The sequence below is a fragment of the Anticarsia gemmatalis genome, chromosome 6 (assembly GCF_050436995.1).
Source record: "Anticarsia gemmatalis isolate Benzon Research Colony breed Stoneville strain chromosome 6, ilAntGemm2 primary, whole genome shotgun sequence".
Classification (NCBI taxonomy): Eukaryota; Metazoa; Arthropoda; class Insecta; order Lepidoptera; family Erebidae; genus Anticarsia; species Anticarsia gemmatalis.
The window spans coordinates 2829196-2848211 of NC_134750.1; the positions used below are offsets into that span (position 1 = coordinate 2829196).

A 19016-nucleotide genomic window follows, 5' to 3' on the forward strand; every position below is an offset into this window, starting at 1 on the left:
TTTTCTAATACTCAATACTACATTCGGTAGTTGATTAGTGACTGAATAATGTTTATGATAAGACAAAATTTATATACTGATACTGGAGTCTTGTCCCTATACTGGAGACGTGTTATCTAACAAAAGACTAGACAAAGTTTGACTGAAATGAAACTATATTTAAAATAGACGAGCTAGTCCTATTGTACATAGTATAAAAAAACAGAGTTGACAAATGGACAGATCAGCATAAAGTTAAAAAATATAGTGAAGTATATTTTACAAGCTTCGTTTCCCGTATGTAATATCAAAGCCCTCTTAAAAAAACAACAGTACTTTCCAACCCGAAGTCGAGTAACAAAATAAAAGGCAAGATATAGTGTCATCAATACACAATCGCATGTACTTTATCCTACAAGTTTAGTACTAAAGTGTGATAAATATGTTCGTCACCTCGAGAAGCGCGCCCTCATTACTCCAACGAGATTGTATAATGTAACAAGACGCCTTTGAGTCGATGATTAGCGACCGCCGACTACACAGAACTTGTAAACTTACTAAGTTTAAGTTGGCTGATAGTTCGAAGCTTTGTAGTGGTACCAAGGTTTTTTAATAAGGAAAACCCGGTTGAGGAAGATTGGAAGTTTTTGTGAAGTGTTTTATTGCGTGCCGTTGATTGATTTTCGGTAGATGTATAAACTATAGAGCTAGAACGGAATTAAGATGTCAAGAAACTAGATCATGGAGTGTCTTTATCTCGCAGTGGGAAAACGTAGGCTTATACTGAATCACATGATTACACTTGGTTAAGTACATGTAGACCCTGGCTTTGTACCACTCTGGTAGGTCCGTGGTATACTACAATTTACACGCGAGAAGTGATTTTTTTCTTATTGATTATGTTATAATAAAATCACAGCTACAAAGGTATATTGTTAAACTTTTGTATTGTTTATAACCCAAAATAAGATCGGTTGAGATTAAAATCCCACAGAATGATTTAGTTTAAATTATAGGTACAAGGAATTTAAGTGTTTCCGCTCCGACCCAAAAAGGGACAGTTTTAACCTGGAGCTACAAGTTTATAGAACATATTCTACGATGATTTTCACTAGGCAACTATTGTATAAAAGTTTACGTGACAACTTACGGTCTAACATACCCTGAGGGTGGGTTACTTTCATGTTACGCTACAAATTTGAGACAAAAAGGTTTAAAGACCCGTCACCTATTTGATTTTATGTGTCCTTTTTTGTTTAGAAGGAATTATTGCTGATTTAACGCGGGATCATTTTTGTGTGTATTTTAATTAAAGTCTTTCTACTTTTGACTAGCTTGTGGATACATAATCATCAGCTAAGCCATTCTTCCAACTATATTGGAGTCGATTTCCAGTCTCACCGGAAACAGCTGAATACCAGAGTTTTACATGGAGCGACTGCCTATCGGACCTCCATAACCTAGTTACTTGGGTTATAGCACGATACCCTTCGGTATATTTATAGCGATGCATGAAAATCTGCATGGATTAGGTACATATTAATCTATTCAATTCACACGTCAAATCCGGTAGTGTAGGGCTTACCGACAGAAAATAATCTGCAACTTTATTCAAATACGTATAGGTTCATCTCGCCAAAGTTATGCAAATCATTCATCTCACTAGAATATGTAGTTTATTCATGGTATAAAACAGAATGATCCCATAAAACTAGAAGCCAAATAAAGCCAACGATACCCAAATTTGAAGCAGTTTTTTCACTTTTATCGTAAAGTTTGACGGACAAACGTTCTGTCACGATGCAGGATAAAGAGTGTTATGAACTTTGAAGATAACGCAGGGTCACGGGCGGAAGATACGGACCAACGAATAAGTGTTTTTTATATTTATTTTATGTTATCAAATGTTAGTCTGTCATGTGTGAATTATTGTGCATTTTATGTAAGTTTCCGCACTGATTCGCTTGGCGACACAAAATTGTGTTACGATACTATTTTTAGACAACAACATCGTTTCCAATCAAGTCACACATGCCTTATGCATCACAATTGGTGGCAGAATATTGGACGGAGTGAAGATAACAGCCTGAAAGGGTAATCAAATTCAGACTATGGGATAGACAAGGTGACAATAGACAGTTACTGAACTGAGCAAAGGTTTAGAACTGATAAAATAAAATCTTAGTAGGTACTGAGTTGAAACTAACGCGATATACTTATATATTTTAATTTTATCGAACCAGAGATTTACTGTCCATCATCGAGCAATCAATCAAATGTGTCACAAATGAGAATTTATAATATTTTATACGAATGCACCTCTAGCTTATATTCACAGTACTAATTTTGTTGAGCATTGCCTATATCATTTTATACAAATATGATTAAATAGTTTTGCAATGTACTATACTGCTTGCAGTAGTAAGCGTTTGCCTATTCCTTTCACAAAAGCAGCAATGATAGTCAATGCGACTTTAGCAAGCTCCACATAATACAAACATATATAATATCGTTGTATTCATGTATTGTTATACCCTGACTGGACCCGGCCGGGACAAATGTTAGACAAAGCCGGGGTTAACCGCGGAGAAAATGGCAGAGGGAACTCGAAGCTTTTGTAAGGGTACGAGGAAAATTAATAGACTCTCGCTAATGCATTCGCCCGACGGTATTGATGATGCGTAGAAATGTTTGTTTCGGAAAATATTCGACGGTCAAGGACTAATTTGATACTAAAGTTCTATTGATCTATGTCTGTATGAAAGCAAGCACGTTATGAAGAGTAGTAAAATACTATGTCTAGAGCATACATATATATTACTTACAAGCTGCCGAAAAACAAATATTTAAATGTAGGTTGTACCTACCCTACAAAAAGAAAATTCTTCAGATGCTAAGTAGATTAGTCCATACGATGTATTTTATTTTGTACAAAATTAGCTGCAAATTAAATCGTTGAGTAGTTTACAAGTTACATTATGCATTTTAGAAGGTAAGTAAGTAAGTGGCCTTGAATCCAATTAATAAGAATTTATACCCCAAAAAGAACTACGCATACAAGAAATAGTCCAAAATAATTTGTTAAGACGAAGACAAAGTGTGCTAATAATATAGTCTACTGATAAGGCAGTAGGAATAGACCACAAAATTATTTAGATACCTCTAATACCCGCACTTATCTCAAGCTTCTTCTACATCCTTCCTTTACAAAAAAACAACCCTAAAAGTAAACCAGTCCCACATAAATACATTATCATTGAAACACCACGCTCATTCTAAGTACTGGCAATCAGCATGCCTAATCAGCCAGTGTTCTTTGACCCTAACATGCGCGCTCATTCGAACATAACCACACAGCGAAACACTGCAAAATAAACCTTATGCAACAGTGTTATAGTTGAAATTTGTTTGAACATCAAGGTCGTTTACGACGTTATAACATGTGCATCGCTATGGAGCATTGGTCACTGTTATCAGTGGGTGATAAGAGTGATACATTCCAATAATAAAGTGGGTGCTTTCTTTGTATTCTCGTGGTTAGCAAGATTGGAAATAATTTTGTGTTATTTTGAGGAAAACGTGCTCTGATAGTTTTTCGGTTGCGGAAATGTTGATCGCAGAAATTATGACGTCATTTAATTAATAGATCAAGTGTCTACTATAGACCTTATCTTAATTTCGTTAGTTGTTTGCAAATTCTGAATTGAATTCGATTCCTTAACAAGTTTTTTCTTTATATTATTACCTGGAATCCATTCCTAGTGAAAAAAACGATAGGCTAGCTGTATTGAAAATGTCCAATATTCATACCTTTTTAATTTTCGTGCAGGATCTTAAGTCTGCGTAACATAATGTAATTTAAAAAATTTTATAATTCTCCGAACTTTTAAAATTTAAAATTCTCCGAACTGACTCAGAGCTTTTTATTACGGCCGACAAATGGCTATAGACACATAATGGGCCAAAAAAAAAAAACAAATTAAACGGTGGCCAAATTTCTGCGTACTACTTCTACAATATTCAATGATCTTATTTTGTAAACCTATTTATCATATTTTCTGCAAATGAATATAACTAATTATATAAAAATGATCAAATGAATGGTCTAATGCTAACATTAGACCATTAATTTGACCATTTTAAACCAGGCATAGTTTCGATTATTGTTAGCAGACATCTAATAAACATACTAATGCCATTATTAATATTCTATGTCCTGAAACAGTAACTATCCACTCATCAAAGATAGCATACGTCCATGTATTAACCACAGAAATTATTGTAATAGTAAATTATAATAATATGTTTATTCTATTGACATGCCTTATCAATAAATAAGTATCAGTTCCGGGTAGGACTCGAACCCAAGACAAAGCGATTATATCGTCGAGGTGACCACATAAACCACCGCTCCAAACGTGCAGTCAAGTATAAAATCCACTAAAGATATAAAAAGTAAAAGAAACAAGAGTAGACAACATTTTTACGTCGACCTTTCCTTTAAATAACAGCGCGGTAGAGAAATGTGAAAGGGCATGCCATTACTTTGGACATGTGGAAAATATGCGAGAGGAAAAAACGTTGGGAAAATCAAAGGACCAACATAATGTACATGTTGGGATACTTTACAATATACGATGAGGTTTTATCTACTGAAACTGAACGTGTACTGTTGGTTTACCCATGTTTTTTAACTCCAGTTATTACTAATCTGTCTGAAAATGTTTACTCAATATGCCCTTAACTACTGAATCAAATAATTTGTAGGTTCAAGTTACGTTATACGCAAGATTTTAAAAAATGCAGTTAGTTATTGATGGAGCCAAGAAATATGAGATAACGAATAACCATAGACAACGTCCTTTGTGTAACGCTACAAATTATTAGAAACTTTGAACGCAATTTTCATTTACCTAATAAGAAGCAGCTACGAAAACGTGTAAACTCCACCCCGACTAAGCATGTTTAAACTAAATAAAATAGCTAAGTGTTTCCTCCTTTTGGTTTACATGACTTGGTCACTTACAAATAAAATTTATTGATAGTAGATTTTGACATTTTTGCAACTCACAACATCAAAAGTTCTTCAAGTTATTGTTAAAGAATTTGACATTTTGAAGCAAATAAAATCTTCTACAGGCAGTCTGGGATAATACCCGTCTTTCGAGAAGCTTGCTGTTTGCTTTTCGATGCGAAAACCGAATCGACAGCTGTCGGCAATATTGGCTAGAATCGACCACTATAACCTCTACTACCTGTCTAGGCAAAGGCAAACATTTGACGGCATGTATTTATAGCTATAGATTTACCATGACTCTCACAGGATGTAGGCTGCATTCGCAGAAGGAACTAATCAATCCTTTGAATTTGTGTGCATTTCTATGATTACAAAGTAACCTATACAAAGTAACTTACCTAAACTGAGATGAATATTGCGAATAACGCAAATTGCAGAGTAACTTGAGCAAACTCAAAATTTCAATCTCATACTAAATCAATGTAAATTATTGTTGCTAGATTGATTTATTTTAGGAAGAAACTAATATAAAGGATAAGACAGTTGGCTTGTGACCACGGCCAGTAGCACGATTCTGTATAGACGGTATCGAGTATCGAAAGTTTGACATTTAAAATGTACTGCCAAAATTATTCCTGCGACATCCAATAAAATGTCGCAGGAATTTTTTGGCTGATCAGATTTTCATACGAAATTTCTCGATAACTAGCCTTGTCGCTGGTCGATAGTTTTAGAGAATCGAGCTACAGTTCTCCTACGTCACGTTTTTAGTGCCGAAACAATCAACCCAAGGTCATCCATCCCGTATAAACTAACATGCAAGGCGATTCGCGAAAGGTATAGCAGGGGGGTTCCACTCCGCAGAGTAGGTATGATCGGCCGCCGGGCCGCATACGCGGCCTATCTCGGTAGGTTGCCACTTGGCGCGCTCGCTGACCGCCTCGCGCGATTTAGTGCCAGCTACACTTATCTATTTTCTTAATCTGTTTTCTGTTTAAATAACAAAAATGTCAACTAAACAACAAAAATCCCGTAAAAAAGCTAAAAGATACTGTAGTATTTATGTGTGAACAAAGACAATACGGAATCGAAAATATCATAATAATATAATAAATATATAAATATCATTTTTTAATATCGTCGGCGCAATCCACGGAATACCTATTAAAAAAGTGGCGGCGGCCAATCGTTCGTTCTATTCGCTTCTTTGATTTTACCTATAGTAAAGTTATGTTGCGTGTTAGTAAAGCTACCTATATTTATTTTATGGTCAGACAGCAATACAATTATAATTTTATTTTATAATGGTTAATGGGTTTTTCAGACACTATTAGGAACAGATTAACATGTTTTGAAGTATTGTATTTGCGTAGGTACACACTGTTCTTTATTGATTTATTTTAATATTTATATCGACTAGTGATAACCCTGTGTTCCGGCGGTGAAACCGGAGACGCGCGGCGATACCCAATGGACTATGAACGCTCGCGCAGCGCGATAAGTTTCAATTTCGTGTGGCAGTCGTTAGTGTAGGTAATTTTTTATGCCTAAACTTCACTTTTGTTCGGAAGTGGACCTTCTGTACGGTAGTACTATTACTTATTCTGTGGTTATAGGGTCAGAGCGTCTTAATACTTTAGGTATGAGTTGTGAGAGTATCACTGGTCGTAAAAATAAGACGCCCTTAATTCTCCAATTAACATACGCGAGACAAAGAGGAAGCCTCGTCACATCACACGTTATGACGTCACACGTCACAATTGTGTCGGGACAGCTGTGGGAATTAATTTTACGCACTACTTACTCTATAGTAATTGTGTGAGTAAATATTGTTAATGCAAATATCCGTAATACGATCCCTTATGAAGCATTAACGTGATATTATAAGGAGATTGTTGGGATATAGTTAGCTTCATAGTTTCACGGGCTATCCGTACCTTCAATCATATGTATAATAGGTACTAAAAATGTGAAAGCTTTCATTCTGTTACGCTTTCAGGCTTAAAACCTGTATAGATTTTCATGGATGGAAGGAGCCAAGGAGTCTATTCTATCTCCTATCTGTCTGCTAAACTTTTGTAGAGGGAGTACAAACAATTGTTGTACTCCCTCTACAAAAGTTTCGAACGAGAAAGTAGTTTTTCAAAGAATTGTGCATTTTCTCTGACACGTTTTAACAACATGAGTAATTAACGAAATAACCTGTAACCTAAATGATAGCGTTAACTCGTATTATTAAGCACTATCGATTGTAACATCTTCACGTTTACTATAAGATATAAATAGAAGTCACAATCGCGTGTTGTTTGAGGTGACTCTACGTTTCTGTTCCACCCATTGACATAATAGTATGAATCTTTGTTAGATTGTCATTCATATTCAAATTTATTCATTTACTACAATGCCACTTTAAAATTGATACTATGAAAATTCGATGTGGTTAATTTTATAAAATGCGTGTCAGCAACTTTGATGATCAAATTCTGTAAATAAATATCGCAAAAGTAACACTGCTATTCTGGCAGTTTTCACAGATAAGTCCTGGTTCGGAATATAATCGATCATCGTAGAAAATCTATCAAAAATAATTCAGCAGTTTTCACTTGAAAGTACGACAAAAACACTCTCGCGTTTATAATATAGACAAATAAGTATAAATTAGTAAGCTAGCAAGAACATCTATCAAAAAAACCAATCCAAAACTACCCTTTCACATTAGTAAGTATTACCAAAACATACACCTACCGAAGCATTCGCCATCAAAATTAATTTTAATTAATAAGTTAAGTACACTCTCGTACAGATACAAATTACTTGTGAACGTAGCGGCTTGACAGTTTAATTTACGTTTTGTCAAAATTAATACGAATAACGCTTGACGCGTGATGACGTAATACGTTTAACGTGACGCGTTAACTGGTTGACGTGACGTCATGTTATCTTGTTTCGGATATTGTTATCACATACTGTTGCAGGTAACTTGAAGTATACAAGTATAATTACTAGCGAATCGCTCACCGATTAATAAACAGCTAGCGCGGACATTTCATAGATGGGTGGCTGCATGGTAGAATTTGAGCTAAGCAGTTAAGCGCTTACTGGTGGCCATGCTAACCAACAGTTAGCGCGGACAGTGCTTAGATGGGTAGCTTTATTTCGATATTTAGCTAAGCATTTCCGCTTCGTAAGGCACTTTAAACGTTAGATCCAATCGTTAAGCAACGTTTAATGCCTTGGGCTAGAACACTAACGAAACGTAATTCGGTTCTCACTTATATTATTGTATTGTTTTTTTTTTTTTAAAAAAAGACAGTTCCCGCACTAAGAATTGCTCTTGTGTCGCGGGGACTTTTACAAACATACAAACAACGTACACGAAGCACAACCAGACCCGAAACAATTATTTGTGGATCGCACCAATAATTGTCCCGTGTGGGAATCGAACCCACAACCTCTCGTTGCAGTGGTATCGACGTGGCGACCTAAACCACTGCGCCACGAAAGCAGTCGAACGTTATTTTGTGTACAATAAAGAACTAAGAATATAATTAATGCTTCTGAATCACTTATGCAACATTTTGAATAACGCAAAGCTTCATGGGATTATAAACTTTTGTTTTCCCTTTGAAGGAGGTTCCACAATGCACGCGCAACTTTCTGCTATCGGATTAAAAGCGTTCGCTTGCAGTTTGATCTATAAGCCTCGTATTCAAATGTTTTCACGTACTTATGCTACTTTTTATTTGTTCTTATTCGAGCAGGATTAAGGTCTTAGGTTTGCCGTAATTCTACCGTTTAAATACGTGCTTCGTAAATAGAGACTTTAACAAACGCTGCTATCAAAATTTACCATATACCCATGATATAGGCAGATATTAAGCACGAAAAGCAATTTCCGTTGATCTCATATTTTTTAATCAATCTAAAAAGCGCAATGATTTTCCGAAACTCTTTGTTTAAGTCTTCACACCACAGTTGTTGAAGTTGGTAAATATTGGTTACATCTTAAAAAAAGTACCATTGCGAACTATTTTTTAAGATGTAACCAATAAATCGTATTAAACAGTAATCTATACTTCTATACTAATATTATAAAGCTGAAGAGTTTGTTTGTTTGTTTGAACGCGCTAATCTCGGGAACTACTGGTCCGATTTGAAAAATTCTTTCAGTGTTATATAGCCCATTTATCGAGGAAGGCTATAGGCTATATATCATCACGCTACGACCAATAGGAGCAGAGTACCAGTGAAAAATGTTACAAAAACGGGGAAAATTATGATTATCTTATGTGACGCAAGCGAAGTTGCGCGGGTCAGCTAGTTTCCCTCATAAAACACTATTATTCAAACAAACTCCCCACTAATAAATTAGGTTTGGCGTCATAACGTTATCCCAAACCTGCTGTTATGCTAAACAGATTAGCTATTGAATCTACCGCCCACGCGAACGAGAGAATCTAACAACATTAACATAATATGTACATTAGTTATTGTATCGTATCACTTGTGTCACGGTTGCTGTGCTGATCTTTAAGCGCTTATAGTCCATACTAATATTATATGTGAGAAGATATATGTTTGTCCTTCTTTCAAACCAAGGAAAGTACACTATCCGTCAGAACTTAGTTTTGAAACTACAGTCTTAATCCATTGGACAACGTAATTTCTTATACTGCAGTGCAATACATTAATTCGATCTTCGAAAAATCAATATATTTCGTCATTAAGTTCAATTTCCGAGCAACGTTTTTTTTACGAAAAGCATTTTATGAATCACCTTCTCAAAATTATTTTACAAACTCAGCATCATTTTGGTGTCCGAAGTCTATATTCATAAGCCTTTTCGACACACAAAATACTGAACAAAACTATAAACTTTTACCATAGAGAGATAGAAACATAATGGTACTGTTTCTGTGTAGTGTGATGCAGAAAACGACCGGTGAACGGAAGGGGACATCGGATGCGGAAAATGGAGCACTACTTAGGGTGAATACCATATAATATCATACTTGGATTTACTTTGAACGGCTAGATGTGGGTTATTTATCTTTATATAGGTAGAATGTGTATTATTTTAATGTTCATTATATTTAAGTTCCACTACTAGTTGTACCTATCTCGGTTCGTAAATTAAGCAGTTTTTTGGGGATTTTTTTATAACATGCCAAATATGTATTACCAATAAATGTATTCCAGTTTAAAAGCCTTTTTTGAAAAATAGATATCATTTTGATAAAAATATTTTACGGCAGTATACCGTTGAATGTCTTCGTGTTTTGATCGACACGTAACAATGAGCCCCAGTAATTGCCGTTTAAAATTACTCAGAAAGCTTATTGAGTAAGAACATTTTTACAAATATCTGAATGTAACTGTAATATTTGACTTATGTTTCTTTTATTGCACTGAAATTTACTAGATTTTTTAATTTTGACGCTTAATGAACGCGATAAAGCCTGAAAGTTTCAATTAGTTTGTCCTAGAACATAGTCGCACGTTTGTGAAGTAATTTAATTCTGGGAATGAAACCTAAAATTTTGCATAGAAATCATGAAAAATTAAAAATAATAATTAAGTATCAACACCAATTGACGACAAAAAAGTATGATTTACTAATGTGTTAGTGCAGTATTTCGTTTATGACTGTTGAACTTGAAGAGTCCCTGTTTCAAAGTTCTTAGCATTTCCAAGTTTAATTTGTTTATATAATACTTAAGCTTATTTACGGCAATACGCTTCTCATTGTTGTTTCAAAGACTTTACTTTTATCTCAAAAATAACAAAATACCCAATTAACAGTCCTACGAATAGCTTCATATTAAATAATTTATCGTACAAATAATCCTTGTCTCGTAGAAAATACGATTAGACGTAATTTATGCCGTCTGCCCCGTTTCTAAGCATTATGTTTATTTATAATTAAATCAAGGAAATGTTAGCATTTGTGTGCGCGGTTTTACCCTTCTAGATACAAACACCTCAACACAAAACTAAGCCTTATTACTTTATAATAAAGTTGAGATTCTATTGTGTTAGTAACAAGAGCGAGGTGAAACCTCGGCCTCTAGCCAGAACGCTTTGATAGCCAGATCCAGACTATTTTCCTTATTTTTGAAATGGTGAGTTTTCACGTGCAATACGCAGAACTGTGGTATTGATATGTGAATGCACATCTAAAAAGAATAATAAAACAGCGTGAACCGTGGGAAATTTTAACCATACGGTTTTTGCAACAGCTCGTTCGTTTAACCTTTTCAATGGTCGGGCGATGTTATTTACGAAAGTTTTACCCAATATTTTGACGATATTCTGCCTTTACTAGGAAATTCTAATACAATCTTCTGCTGTTGTAAATAAATGCTTTATTCCTGTTAATAATATTTTTTTCTAAATTAGTAAAGAAAACTGAATGATCCAAAATTGTTTTAATTGTACCAATCCAATATTCAATCATCACCAACCTTAGCTATCAATATTGAAAAAGTATTGAAAACCATTACATTTGTGTTATAACACCCTAATCCTTTTAAACTAAAATGTACTACATTTTAATATCAAATATCGTTCTGCTTTAGTTAATACTTATTTCCACCTTTTCATTACTTTTTCATTGTGCAATTCAAATCCCATAAGCACACTGGGGGCATATAACCTCATAAATAGTTCTTAAAACAAAAGCGGAACCTTTGCTTAAAACATTCCCGCTTCATCATGGTAGGGTTTGTAAGATAATGGTACGTATTATAATGCAAGACTTCAGTAATCCACTGAAATATCCTCGAATGTGTTGAAGGTTTATGGTATTTTCAGGTAAGGTAAATGGACTTTGGTGCTGAAATATTAGTAGCTGTCGGTCAGTATGGAATACGATTTTGCAAGCCGAAAATGTAACAACGATTTAAGAGCTATTTTGAATTGTTGACTAGTGGCGATGGATGCTGTATGATTCTGTTTCTACCGATAGTTTGAACTGTAAGGTCCAAAATATCCTCGAAAATATTATAAAGACCGAAAGTACAAGTGTCCATCGGTTACGCTTTTTGGCTTAATTACTGTCCCGATAAAATTTAGTGTGCCTATATCCCTGTGATGAAAAAAATAGCAAAATGAATAAATTTAACGCAATGTGTTTAATTTATTCATTTTGCAGCTTAAAAGCTTAAAAGCTACAGCTTAAAAGAAAATATAAATAGGTATTTCTTGCTTTTTAACAAGAAAAATCTATTTTTTTGACATTTTTCTCGGAAACAGTCTATATTATTATGTTCAAACAAAACCCATATAAACTCGCAAAACTATAGTTAATGCAATAAACATACCTACACACCCAAATATGACATTTAGCCATATTAACAAAGCAGTCACTCAACTGTATATAATTAACTTAACCTATAATAATACCTTGTTTTGACACAAGGTATTAATGAATTTCGATTATATTCCGAACTATTAATAGTTCGAAGATATTTATGGAACAATTGAAGTGGTTGTTATTTGCTAATCGGTTTGTTTTCCACCATTTAAGTGGGATTATGTCGGTTCCTTTTATTAATAGACTGGAGTGATTCTACTTAAGACATTAGATACTATTAATACAAGATAAAGTTTGTTTGTTTGTCGGTAAGCCAAATGTTGGTTCGTGGAAGTCAAACAAGGGAATCGTATCTACGATATTTGTAGCAATGGTCAAGTATAGTGATTGGATTTACTACAGATACTGCTACTTCTACAAAAAACGGTACAGCAGGTACCATCATAAATTTTTGTTGTGTACTTATGAATATTTCACTAGATAAATTAGGTCCTATGAAATTAAGGACAGACCATCTCCTTGTTAGCGGAGTTTTGTTTATCTAATGGGACAGCGGCTACTTTCTTAATTACCCGTTCAGTGTGACGTTAATCAACACTCACCGGGAACCCATCAATAGGCAAACTGCAGCCAAGGTTGCTTACTCTTGTGCCGCTAGCAAATCGTCACTAGCTGTTAGCACAATTTATTGTAGAAAATCCGCTTCATTCCTGGCAAAGTCGGTAATACTATCGTGTGTTCTATAATTTGATTCAACTTTTATGGCGGACAAGTAAATTATAAGGCATAGTGTAATACTATACCAGTTGTAGTGGCCAGTAACATGTAGTAACCTATTTCTACCGGTCCAGTTACAATTAGCGCGGGAACGAGCACCTGCTGTGTCTATGATACTGTTTTAAATATGGAATCATTTTATTTGCGATTTTTTATTTTTATTTCGACTTTTTTTTCGCCTAAAAATAGAAATGTACTTCGATGGACGATAGGACATGATAGTCATCTTTGATTTTTAAATTATTAAAATTTATATATGCCTACTTTAATTATACGTTTATTTTAATTTAAATTAGTTTAGAAAATAATTAAAGCTAATTTAATGACCCACAAAATAAATAAATGCCACAACCTAAATAAATTGACATGAAAAATACAAAATAGCGAGTTATAAAATATTAATTAACTACGAGAAACATAACAAACTAGCTCACATAAAAATAATACTGGCATAATGCAAGCAAAAGTCACAAACATGGCAGTTCAAAAAAAAAAAAATACCTACCACAATAAAATCACAGCACTACCACTTGCACTCGCAACGATATCACTTTGTCACAAGTCACAGACACACGACCGCGGCGAGATCCCGAGGGCGACTGAACGAGTAAAGAGTATTGTACCAACGGGACGGACATACAGGATCGTGAATCAGAATGAATCGTGTACTGGTAGTTGGAGCAGTGTTTTAAAAATAGAGAATAAATAGAGAGAAATTGCGTAAAAAATATTTACCATAAATAATTTTGTTTTAATTTACATACCAGTACCTATGTAAATAATCTATTATTTTATTTCAGTATCTTTCTTCGTTTCCTGGAACGAAAATTATAAACTTTACCTAGAATATTTAATTTGAATTACTACAAACTACTGTACTACACTACATCGTCATATTTAGTGAAATACTATAGAGATATTTATATTAACGTTTAAATGGATGTCAGATAATTTATGCATTGAATATTTGTGACCACGCTGTTTCGTCTTTGCAGGACATCAGCGATGCACGGTTCAATTAATTCTGGTATCTAAAAATCATTGTAACTGTCACTTAAAAGTATTTTTTTCATTACGTAAATGAGAACGTGGAAACATAATTATTTGATGAGACGGTTTCAGCAAGGTAATTACTTTAAGCGTATATTAGATTACATTACAAACGTATTACGTTTGCCGGTGTTACATTCAAATGAGACGTATAAAATATTCTTACGTTTCTTTTCTTTAATAATATTATTTGAAGTAGATTACAAAACCTATTGCAACCGGATATAAAAATATGTTGCACGAGTAATATAAAACTTAATCTCGTAAGAGTCAATAGTCTCATCTCTAAAATACGCTACGCTTATTTTTCAATACTTACTATCACCAGCCATCCTTACTAAAAGCTCACTTGAATTGATCACCATTTATTCACTCATAGAAATAGGCATCTGTGAGTACGTATAATGTTAAGGCAAACATTATACCCTCAAACAAAATTTTAGACAAATTCTGTTTTATTTTGTGACTATTTATTGATTTCGATTTCTAAACAACATTGAAAAAATCTCAATACAAATGTCGAAATCAATCAATTTCCGAAAAGCAACAAAATTAAAACAACTCCACTATATCTAGTGCACTCGTCTGTACCAGTAGGAGTTGGCCTTTAATTTAACCATCTGTCAAAACTGCTCACAACATGAGATTTATCTCGCGTTAAGGTCATGTTAAATGATCGAGTCGGGTACAACACCGTTTTCATTACTGTCACACACAATACACATATTTGAATTGGATTTTTTAATAATTTGTACGTATAAATCATGGTAAAAATCCGGAATTCGGTCGTCTACCTGTAACTGGCTTAGGACTGTGGTTTTACTAGTACAGAAGCATAACTACTTCCCAGACATAAAATTCATCATCCTGCAATTTTAGTCATTTTAGTTTTGATATAAATCCGGTGGTCACAAAAACCTGTTTTAAGGTGCGCACTTACACATTTATTTATATGGACAAAAAACATTGCAATTATATTTTGCTAAAAGTATTAATTTTCCTATTTTCAAGACAGAAGAAAAACGATTACATAATCATTAAAATCTTAAAATTATGTTAATTTAACCTTTCTTTTTCCAGTCAGAAAGATTAGTACACTGCTTTGTACATACGAACCCCGGACGAATATAATATACTACCTACAAATTGATCTATTGATTTAACATTGGATTGAAAAAAGATACCTTTATTTTTAAACAAAAGATACTTTGAATTTCTCCTTCTTTATATAAACCGACACATTTTCTCTTACATGAAAAGCATTAAACAAAATCTTAAAAAGACAGTCTTCTGTGATACGTAACCACGAGGCGGGACATTTCGCGGTATATTTCTCAGTGTCACTCACGTCAACGTAATGCTAGTTGACAGACAGAGCGATTCCAGTCCTTTGTTTTATTCTTTTATTGTGTATTTCTTTACATTTATTCAAGCGAATATACTAAAAGGAAGATCGTGTTTACAGTCGCCATAAAAATGAGTGAAAATCTCTTTTTAAATAATTGGTTTTCGCTAAGTGATAAAGATACGACTAATAAACTTTGTGGATTACTAACGTGGTTTTCAAAACCATCGCTTACTTTCCCGTTTTACTGTCACACATTCTTTACAGGACTGTAAAAACTGTAATGTAAGTACAGTGCTTTCAAGTGATCTTCACAAAAGTGACTGGGTACATTTTCAAAATGTTAGGTTACTTAGGTATAAAGTTCTAACAAAGTAACCTACTTTATGTTTAGTCTCATAAATACACTTAAGAGTGCTCTTTTCAAATCTAATCTCAGCTATAATAAATCTCAATACAAAAACTCCCACACAAACATAACAAAGATACCTATCTCTTCGACCTTCATCAACATTTTTTCTCAAATAAATTAAAGCATAAATTCATTTTCCGATAAAAATTCGCCGCCCTCGTTCCAAACACCGTTACAGTAAAAAACGTTAACATTAATACAAAATTACATCTAAAATGTTATACTTCTTAATAGCAACGCAGATTTATTTCAATATAAATACTGAATAATAGTCGACCCTCGTCATACCGAGCATGACGAGTCGAATTTCGGAAGTAACACGAATTTTGCTACCTTTTATATTATTCCAAGTTTTGTAGTTTTGTGTTCGGACGATTAGGGTTCGACGTATTGTTAAATGTAGAGGAATATGTACTGACGCGTAGTTTCCGGGTTCAAATAGTATCATTTTATCTCGTATTGGAATCGTATTATTGAAATGGATGAGTGCCTCGGTATACAAGTTATACGTCTAATTTAAAAACTTCCTTCCCTATAGAATTGAGAGTGATATCCGTTATAGGCAGACGTTTCTCGTTGAGGTAATATTTATACTGTATTCTCGTTTTCGGTATACGAGTCTCAGTGTTTTAACCATAAAGACATTAAATAATTACTCAGGATAACTTAAGCGAGAACTGCTGATTTTTTTTTCTTTCCAACCTAAATTGACTTTGTCAAGACAGTACGATGCAACTTGCACAGCGCTTAAAAAACCCCCATCAGTCTATAAAAAGAATTCCCCTGATGAAACACAATTTCCCGTTTAAATAATACATGAACACTTTCCGTCTCTTCCAATCATCGTTTATTTTTAACTTCCAAATCAATACCGAGGAAAATTCAATCATTTCGAACACTGCAACGCGCTAGCTAAAGTTGAGTCCAATTAAATCACAGAAAAGCTTGAAGATCCCAATCTTGAGGGTCCTTAAAAAAATTGAAATTTAATCAACAAAATAATCACTTGTTGAGAACGATTTCGGGGCGTCGCGTCGCCGTCATTTCGGGAACGTTGTTAAACTGACGGCGCGTCATGCAGCCATTCACACGAGTATTTTTAATTAAGCCCATTACATCTTCGCACTTCAGATAATCGTGAAAGCAAATGGTACGTAAAATGGTGGGTACATTTCATTGATTTGTGTTACTTATACCTGTCGTTACCGACAGATTACTGAATGCATGAAAATGTACATATTTAAGTGTGTACACCATTTTTGTGGTGTATTAACAGATCTCAATTCAACATACTTACGTAAAAAAGTAAATATTTGAAGTTTAAGTCGTGAAAAACGCAAGTAAATAGATTTTAATACACCGGGAGGTTATCAAAGCAAGACCTTTAAATGTCAAAACAAACAAATCCCACAACACGTATTTTCCTTATTTCTGAGACTTCTAGAAATAGCTTTTTATCCTCATAGTCATGCTCGAGACAAACAGACTTTTGACTCATACACGGAGACCTATGACAGAGGCATGACGTCGCCGTGTTTTCTTCTACGCCGTGTTACAGGCTCCTGTGTTTTGTCGCCCACGCTAAAAGCCCACATAATAGGAGAAATGTCAGTTGCTAGTTGCTATTAACTAGTAACAAAAAAAAATACCAGAACAGTGATAAAAAATGCATACACTAGGGTTATGTCATCAATAAATGACGAATAGAACGGTTATGGTACCTACTTTTTTTCACGATAATTTTTTTCTGTAATAAAACTTTCCTCGATGATGCCCCGCCTAGAGAGTTTTATACATGGACGATAGCCTAATATCTCTCTCAATTGAAGATGAAAGGCAAGCTTAGGTATTTGTTTCTGAGCTTAGCAACCCGATAAGACATTCCTATAGTATTTTTATTCTTATGACCGAAGTAAGACTGAGTCGGGCGAAACCATAAAATGAATAGCTAAAATATCAGTGTCTACTTCGAATCGACCGCTTAAATGGAGTGAAAGTAAACATTGATAACGTTTTATACTGAATAGATGGCGTTCGGTGAAGTAATGAGGTGTCTTTTGTGCAAATGATGATTGGTTAATGTTCTTGTATTGTTTGATAAAATAAAGTTAATTTACTAGTGTAGTATTTGTTTGTGCGTATTCTCCGCAACTAATGAACTGAATTTTGAATTTATTTTACTTAAAAAAGGATACAGCATCTCTGATTAATATTAGCTACATTTTGCGCTTGGAAGCAGTCAGTCGAGAACAGACGGGATTTTTACGCAGCCGAAATATGTACTCAAAGCTTGAGATCAGTCTGTAAAATTAAAAAAATATTTTCGCGTTCATTCGTACCCATCAACATTCTCGAATAATATAAATACTATTTATGTAAATTGGTAGGTGTCTACCTAAAACAGTATTCTTTAATGTATACAGAAGTTAAATACTGAACATTAAATAAAACCAAGACTTTACTCAAAGTTGCAGTTCTAATATCTGTATTTACACTACATTAAGCAATCTTCAACAATGCACTCATTTCTTGAAATATCCATTTTACTGTTACTGTTCAAAAATAGTGAATGTTTAACATATCTGCTCTGTAAATTTAAAAGTTAGGATGTCGTAGTAAATTTGTATTTCTAAAATAAGTCGATATAACTTTTAACTTACGTAATAAGATGCAAAAATATTTTTTGTAAAAGTTTAACTGACGGTGTAACAAAATAAGTGAAAATGCCATTTTAAAACGTGTTATAAAAGTTTATAATTTCTTTAAATGGGATAAGGAAGAAAGAAGGTATTATGCTTATAAAATATTATTCTTTCCAAGTATACATCACGTCTGAAACGAAATTTTAAATAAGATGTGAAAAGTTTAAACCAATATTTTCTGAGAACATTGTTTGTACATCGATCAACAAGACAAACAGGAAACGTGACAAGTTTATAAGAAAGTTTACCTATGTGTTCGGCGGTACGTTTCAGTCCTCTGGGTATTCTCAGTATTTTGATATTTTAGCCGATCTCGAAATGAAAAACGAAATTCCCCTGGCACAAAGTGTGATGCGATAAGAACTTGGAAAACGTAAAAAATATACCGATTTGTTATTTATGGGAAGTTATTTCGGGTT

At 34.0% G+C, this 19016-nt stretch overlaps 1 protein-coding gene across 2 annotated transcripts in view; it reads right to left on the reverse strand.

Moving 5' to 3' along the window:
- The window catches only part of tok (tolloid-like protein 1 tolkin), an 81264-nt gene extending 67575 nt beyond the window's left edge, over window positions 1-13689 (reverse strand). For both annotated transcript variants that reach the window (XM_076115214.1, XM_076115213.1), the window contains exon 1: window positions 13594-13689. The gene's annotated coding sequence lies outside the window, so the exon portion shown is untranslated. The remainder of the gene's footprint in view (window positions 1-13593) is intronic.
- Window positions 13690-19016: the final 5327 nt, after the last annotated feature.